This window comes from Paroedura picta, chromosome 6, assembly GCF_049243985.1.
Source record: "Paroedura picta isolate Pp20150507F chromosome 6, Ppicta_v3.0, whole genome shotgun sequence".
Lineage (NCBI taxonomy): Eukaryota > Metazoa > Chordata > Lepidosauria > Squamata > Gekkonidae > Paroedura > Paroedura picta.
The window spans coordinates 113,273,879-113,282,125 of record NC_135374.1 but is presented as its reverse complement, the minus strand read 5'-3'; positions in this window follow the sequence as shown (position 1 = coordinate 113,282,125).

The window sequence follows — 8,247 nt, the reverse complement described above, 5'->3', positions numbered from 1 at the left end:
CCTCTTTGTAGAGATCCAGAGAAAGGAACAGCGCTTGAGGCCGAAACTTCATCTAAAGCACTGTATTCTTATCTCGACCATGTCTGATAAAGAATAACTAATCTCAATCGGAGCATTTCTCCATGCCTAGCAACCCATTCAACAGCTTCTTATTATGCCTATAAATCACGGCCGATAAGACGGGGCTGCTCACAAGGGCTGACTGAAGAAAAGAATCAATAGAAGTTACTATTATGAGCTCAATTTACAATGGAAATCAGTGAGGCCTGCATGGAAATAAATCAAACAGTAAGGATGAATAGGCTGTAATTTTTCTGATTAACCAACGTTTTGCTTGTCATATGGTCTTTAGAGCCGTTCTTGGCTTTTTAAAGCACTAAAATCGGTTTTTGAAAGTGTGTGTTTACACTGGAGGGTTAAACACACACATACACACACACCTGCCGCGATTACCATTGGAAGGCATACATGCACACAAAACGGGATATTGTCTCGAAATGCCTTTTGTCTCGGGCCTTTGTCCGCAAAATAGCCTGCAAAAATCCGGCAGGAGGCTCAGAAGGCAGTTTTAGAAAGGGTACGCTTTGGCAAATTATACACCCCCATTTCCTCTCTGAAGTTAAAAGCCTTAAAAGCAGCTTTTTGCTCCTTTAAAGAGGGAAGGCTGTTCAGAAGCGGAAAAGGAAACGCTGTGACCGACCTGCCATTGAGGGTTGTTAGGGCTGCCAACCCCCAGTCGTGGCTGAAGATCTCCTGGGATTACAATTGGTCTCCAGGCTACAGAGATCGGTTTCCCTGGAGAAAATGGCCCCTTTGGAAGGCAGACTCTATGGCATTCTCCTCTCCAGGCCCCACCTTTCCCAGTCTCCACCCACACACTCTCCACGTACATCCCAATCTGGAGCTGGCAACCTGAAAGTTGGTCAACCCAGAGTCGGGAAGGACCTGGAGAGTTCGGGCAGAGCAAATGGAAGGAAGTGTTTGGAGAAGGAAAAGGGGGCTCAGAGGGTTGTCAAACGCTGCTGGGCCTGGGGAAAACCCTGCTAAGGCTGGTAGAACTCTACTTTGGGGGATTCAGAAAGTGGCAGTGGGGGGGGGGGGAATCCCAGTAAAAAAATTATTAGGTTAGCTCTTCCTTAGCAATGGTTGCTCGCACTCCTCCTTACCTGCCTACCTGGCAAGGGAAGGTGGCAGGACTAGCATCAATGGTGGACTGTCCAGGATCTCCATTTGCCTGGTACCCCTACCAACTTTTTGGGATCAAAATCCATTTCCTTATGTGTTTATATTCAGAACTTGTTCTCATTCTGCTTCTGCATCGTAATGTAGCTATATGCATTGCAATATGTTCATATACAGTTTTAAAACTGTTTCTTATTCTATGTTTGTCTGTTGCTTACATAATAAATACTCAGTCTCTCCTCAGATTTCAGAATTGATCTGTTTCTTAAAAGGGTTGTTAATTTCACTATCCTTATCCACTGTTGTTCCTCTATAAATTTATGAGACAGCCTAGGGGTGGGACGTGTCTGGCTGTCCAAGGTGGAATAGGGCCAATCAGGGTGCAGCCAGCTTTGCCCTGATTGGCCCTGCCCCTCCAGCTCCCGCCCTCGACTCTAGCCTCTTTGCTCTCAGACGTCTCAGTGCCTGGAGCCAGCAGCAGGTAAGGGGAGAGGCCCTGGTCAAAGGATCATGATGGAGGGCCTCCTAACGAGGCCCTCTTGGTCTGCTAGGCTGGGCCTGCCTCCCAGCCTGCTGACTGCTCATTAAGGACTGTTAAGGAGCTGACTAGCTGACTGCTAAGGAGTTCTGTCCTGGCCCTGCTAATGAGCTGCTCAGCTCCCACCCGTCCCACTTAATCGGGCTGCAAGTTGCTGCCCAAGGCCACCTCAAGCTGCCAGGCCAGGGGAGGGGGCCCTTTCAAGGCCTGTTCTTAGGAACGGGCTTTGAAGCTAGTTCTTCCATAATGGTCAGGTTTACTTTTTCATTCTTCTAAGCTGGGACATATGTCTAATCTGTATACTATTTACATTATTACTGTTGTATGAAAGTTGTTATGAAAACTAAGTTCTATGTACCATTTTTACGTTTTATGTAAACCGCCCTGAGCCTTAGGGGAGGGCAGTATATAAATACCAAATGAAAGAAAGAAAGAAAGAAAGAAAGAAAGAAAGAAAGAAAGAAAGAAAGAAAGAAAGAAAGAAACAGCTGTTTTCATGGTGATCCTTGCCTCCCCATAACCTCCCCGGCACTCACTGGGACCAGGAAGAATGTTCCAATGTGCTGACGTCATCCAGAAGTGAGGTCAGCATGCTGGAGTCCTCATATGATGACATTCTGGTTTTTGCACAAAACTCTATAGTTTGAGGCTGATTTTTTACCATAGATTTTTTACCCACCATAGAGTTTTTCCAATAGCCTGAGTGTTGTCCTCAGTGTCTCCAATGTGCCAACCTCACTGCGGGTGTCATCAGCACTTCAGGTTCAGGTAAGTGTGTGTATGTGGGAGGTCCCACAGTGTGCCTCCTTCCCTGCCGACAGCATGGCTTGGGAACCCTAGTGGGGTGGAAGTCCATAGAGTCCACCCTCCATTTTCTCTAGAGGAACTGATCACTGTTGTCTCAAGATCATTTGTAATCCTGGGAGATCCCCAGGCCTAGAGCTGCCAGCTCACAGTTGGGAAATCTAGAGATTTTAGGGCAGGGGTAGTCAAACTGCGGCCCTCCAGATGTCCATGGAAGACAATTCCCATGACCCCTGTTTTCGGGGAAGGCAGGGTTTGAAGAGGAGAGGGACCTCAACAAGTTTCATGCCACAGACTACACTAATCAAAGCAGCCATTTTCCCCAGGGGCACTGATCACTACAGTCAGTCATAATACCGGGAGACCTCCCAGCTCTTCCTGGAGATTGGCTACCCAAAGTTGGAAGCAAACTTGGGATTTGAGCAGATATTCTCTAATGCTTTTTGTTGGAAAATGAGTCTATCAGTGGCTACTATCCACGATGACTGAGGGGAACTTCAGTGATGGGAGGCAACCTCAAGAGAAGGCCTTGGCCTCTTTGCTGTGTTGTTGGTCCTCCAGAGGAAATGGTTGACCACTGTGTGAGATGGGATGCAAGAATAGATTGGTCTGATCCATCAGGGCTCTTCTGATGTTCTTATGCAGGCCTTGGCCCCTCTGCACTATTGTTGGCCCTCCAGAGGAATTGGCTGGCCACTGTGTAAGACCGGATGCTGGACAAGATGGGCCACTAGTCTGAGCCCTATCAGGGGAAGCCTTGGCCTCTCTACCCTGTTCTTGGTTGTTCAGAGAAGAAGAAGAAGAAGAAGAGTTGGTTCTTATATGCTGCTTTTCCCTACCCGAAGGAGGCTCAAAGCGGCTTACAGTCGCCTTCCCATTCCTCTCCCCACAACAGACACCCTGTGAGCTGGGTGAGGCTGAGAGAGCTCTGATTATCACTGCCCGGTCAGAACAGTTTTATCAGTGCCGTGACGAGCCCAAGGTCACCCAGCTGGTTGCATGTGGGGGAGCGCAGATTCGAACCTGGCATGCCAGATTAGAAGTCCGCACTCCTAACCACTACACCAAACTGGTTGGCCACTGTGTGAGATGGGATGCTGGAGTAGATGGACTATTGGTGTGATCCAGCAGGGCTCTTCTGGTGTTTTCATGAAGACCTTGGCCTCTCTGACCTGTTGCTGGCTTTTCAAAGGATCTGGTTGGCCATTGTGTCCGATAGGATGCTGGATTAGATGAGCTCATCTCCAGGCAACAGAGATCAGTTCCCCTGGAGAACATGGCTGCTTTGGGGGGTGGACTCCATAGCATTGTACTCCACAGAGGTCCTTCCCTGCCCCATATCCCACCCCCAAAGTCTCCAAGACTTCCCAACCCAAAACTGGCAATCCAAATTGTTAAACTTCAAGGATTGGCGGGGCAGTGGAGACCAAACGCCAATGTCCTTCATTCCTCAGAAATAAAAAGGAAATAGCAGAATAATTTCAGGTCACGTCCCCTTCCCCTCTGACCTTTGAATGAATGGATACATTCACAAGAGCATGCTAAGAGGGCGGCCATATCTTGAAATGGCACAATTGCTCTAGAATTACCGGAGAATGTCAACACGTAGGTACGCTGATGTTTGCACAGTTGTACTATCAGCAAAGCATTTCCTCCAATCTTAACTCTTAAAGGAGAGCCAACCAGCTGCACGGATTTCTCGAACTTGGAAGCTTGCTTTCTTCTTGCAAACATGATGGCGCCCTTCTATCTACAGACAGATCGTGATAATTATGTTATCTCCTTCAGTTTATAGACATCTAGCCCACACTGATTTACAGCCATGTAGATTCCAACAGACAATCAGAATCTCTCGTTTTCTTTCCTTCAATCTTGACCTTTAAAGGGGGGGGGGGGAAGCTTACCTTGTGGAACCAGAAGGCTCTCCTCTGAGCCCTCTCCATTTGGTCCACCTCCTTTTTGAAGGGAGGCCTTTCAGATATTGTCTACCTGTTGTACTTCGTTTCCTGCTGGTTTAAAAAGAGGAGAAAATAAATTCTACACAGCGGAATAAGGATACCAGTCTCCAGGTGGGATCTGGAGATCTTCCGGAATTAGAGCTAATTGGAGGGTAGACTCTTTGGCATTATACCCCACTGAGGTCCCGATACTCCGCAAGCTCCATCCCCAAATCTCCAGGTGTTTCCCAACCTGGATCAGGCAACCTTTTACCCCCTCTGAAAATCTTTTATTCACTTTCATGCTTAATTATGTAGAAGAAAAGTTGTTTTTCATGCCCCTTCACTGCCCAAAGGAACCTCAGAGCAGCTTACAATCACCTTCCTTTCTTCTTCTCCCAGCAGACACCCTGTGAGGTAGGTGGGGCTCAGAGAGCTGTGACAGAACTGCTCTGTGAGAACAGCTCTAACAAGACTGTGACTCGCCCAAGATCACCCAACTGGCTACATCTGGAGGAGGAGTGGGGAATCAAACCCGGGTCCCCAGATTAGAAGTCACTGCTCTTAAGCTGATGGGCAAGTTTGTATAAGTTAAATCAGGGGTCTTCCTGATTGTCCAGAACCAGCAGGGGATTCCTGATCCCAGCCTCCTTTGCCCAAACCCTGCTTTTCTCAGGCTCCACCTCCCACATCTTCAGGTATTTCCCAACACATGGCTGGAAACCCAAGTTAGAATCATAGAACCATACAGGTGGAAGGGGTTGTACAGGCCATCTAGTCCAACCCCCTGCTCAATGCAAGATCAGCCTAAGGCATCCATGATAAGTACCTATCCAGCCTCCACCTGAAGACTGCCAGTGAGGGGGAGCTCATCACCTTCTTAGGCAGCCTATTCCACTGCTGAACTACTCTGTGAATTTCCCCCCTCTGATATCTAGCTAGTACTGTTCTAAAAAGGTAAAGGTATCCCCTGTGCAAGCACCGAGTCATGTCTGACCCTTGGGGTGACGCCCTCTAGCGTTTTCATGGCAGACTCAATACGGGGTGGTTTGCCAGTGCCTTCCACATGTAGTTTAAACCCATTACTGCGGGCCCTATCTTCTGTCGCCAACAGGAACTTCTCCCTGCCCTCCTCCAAGTGGCAGACTTTCAAATACAGCAATCATGTCCCCTCTCAACCTCCTCTTCTCCAGGCTGAACATTCCCAGCCCTCAGCCCTTTTTCATAGGGTTTGGTCCCCGGGCCCTGGATCATCTTCATCACTCTCCTCTGAGCCCTCTCCATTTTGTCCACCTCCTTTTTGAAGGGAAGCCTCCAGAACTGCACACAGGACTCCAGGTGGGGTCTGACCAATGTGGCATACAGCAGGACTATGACAATTTGTGATTTTGATGTGATGCCTCTATTGATTCAGCCCAAGACTGCATTTGCCTTCTTTACCGCCTCATCACACTGTCTGCTCATATTTAGCTTACAGTCCACAAGTACTCCAAGATCCCATTCACACACATTGCTACCCAAAAGTCTATCTCCCATCTAGTATGCATGCTTTTGATTTTTGTGACCCAGATGCATTTATCCTTATTCAGTTTAGGGGAAGGGAGGCAGGTATAGGTGGACAACTGGTATGGGAAAGAGGATGTTGGGGGATCCAGCTCAACTTTCCCCTTAATATCTCCCTCTGAACTTAGAAATGCCATGGCAGTTAGCTATTAGCACTAGCTTTAATAATCATCTATGGAGTGTTAACTGGGAAGAAATTTCGTTCTTTAGCATATAATTAAAGTAAAAACCATTTATCGTATAATTAAAGTAAAAACTACGGCTGTCAAAGTTAAAGCTCTCTTTCTAGTTATTTCCAGCCAGTTGGCTGTACCCAGGCCCAGGGAGTTCACCTCCAGCTAGAAGCACATGCTTGGGACTGTAAATAGATTTCATTGTGCTTACTTAGTCATGATTAATACTCTGCTTTAGGAAAGGCTTCGGCAACCTCACCTGTTCAAACTCACCTTTGTGTCCCGATACATTCAGCACTTGTCAGTCTTGGAATAAATATTGAGAAGTACACATTTACAGGCCACATTTACAGGCCATTGCTATGGGCTGCCACAAAGGCCCTCGCATTTCCATGAGAATGTCATGTCTTTATCTGACACAAAAGGGGATCAAGAAGGAATGCCACTACCTTTATTCACGTGCCTGCACTTGTAATCTTGAGGCTTTTCTTGGCTGGATTGGGGCTCTGACAAGACGTTTCCTCAGGAATGGTTAACTTGTGGCCTGGCACTCCATTGAGGTTTGTTGGCTTCACCATGGAAACTAGCAGGGGAGGAGGGTAGGGTTGCCAATCCAGGTTGCGAAATGCCTGGAGATTTGGGGATGAAGCCTGGGGAGGACAGGGGCTGCAGGGGGGGACAATGCCACTGAGTCCACTCTCCAAAGCAGCCATTCTTTCCGGGCTGTCATTCCCCAGGTTCCGCCTGGGGGTTGGCACCCCGAACTCCGTTTCATCGAGCTTGCCTGCAAACCAGGCCCAGACCACACATTCACCTCAGAAGGGGCAGAACAACAATTAACAAACAACTGCCTCACAGAAAGAAAGAAAGAAAAGGTAGTGTTGGGTCTCTTTAGGTGTTTCATATACATTTTATTGTATCGCGCCTACACTGGGAAGCCCAGGAAGCACTCCCAGTGGTTTGTGAGAGGATTATTTATTTTGAATGTTTTTATCCCTCTGTGGGACGCAAGATGGGGTATGCAGTTCTCTTCCTTCCTCCACTTTATCTTCATAACCATCATGTGAAATAAATAAAGTGAAGACAAAGTGCCACTGGCCCAAGGTCATCCGCTGAGTTTCTTGATTTCACAGGACTAGTCCAGTCTGAAATGTATAGCACTTTCACACATCCTAAACAAATCCATTTTCAATCCAATTCAGGGACTGTTTGCAAGTGGATCTGCCATTTCACACATGCCTATTATGCATATGCAGTTTACTGCAGATATTCTGGGCACCAGCCTTTAAAGTGCACAGTAACGGTGGCCATTTCTGCACGTACAAGATGAGGCTGGACATGTTGGCAGCATATTCATCCCCCTCCACATGACGTCACCAACATCTCGAGGCTGTCCAGTAGGTGGTTTGCAATTTCACCATTTTAAAATCATGATGCAGTAAATCTAGGAAAGTGGATTTACCACTATAAAACAAGGGAGCCATTGGTCAACAACCAATGTGGAGGGGGAAACATGTTATAGTCTGGGCAGCTTTGTCCCCCCTCCCACCATTGCCTTCACCTCTCCTCCATTGCCACTGTCTCGCTGCCCAAGTGCCTCCTTCCCTTCCTCCTCTCGTGTCACACCCCTGTCCCTTCTGCTCCTCTTCTTGCCACCCACCCCGCTGGTCTGCCTGCCACTCAGAAAATGGCAGAAAAGCCTCTCTGTGCCCGCATGTAAGAACATTAGCTTATCAAAGAGAATGGTCCAGCCAATCTCTGCTGCACAAGTTTCCACATGCAGGGAGTTATGTATGTCAATATCAGTTGGGGGATTTTTTAAAAGCCTGAAGCAGGGGAGGTGCCACCAAAGCCACCACCACCACCTACCCTGCACAGACACACAAACACGGACCCGATCACCAGCAGAAGATGCTTCCCCATGAGGCCTCGCCACCTGAGCCCCCGCCTTGTGGGGAAGCATCTTCTGCTGGTGAGTGGATGTGTGTTTGTGTGTGCGTGCAGGGGAGGCAGTGGCAGGCAAACCAGTGGGGTGGGGAGGAGAAGAGGA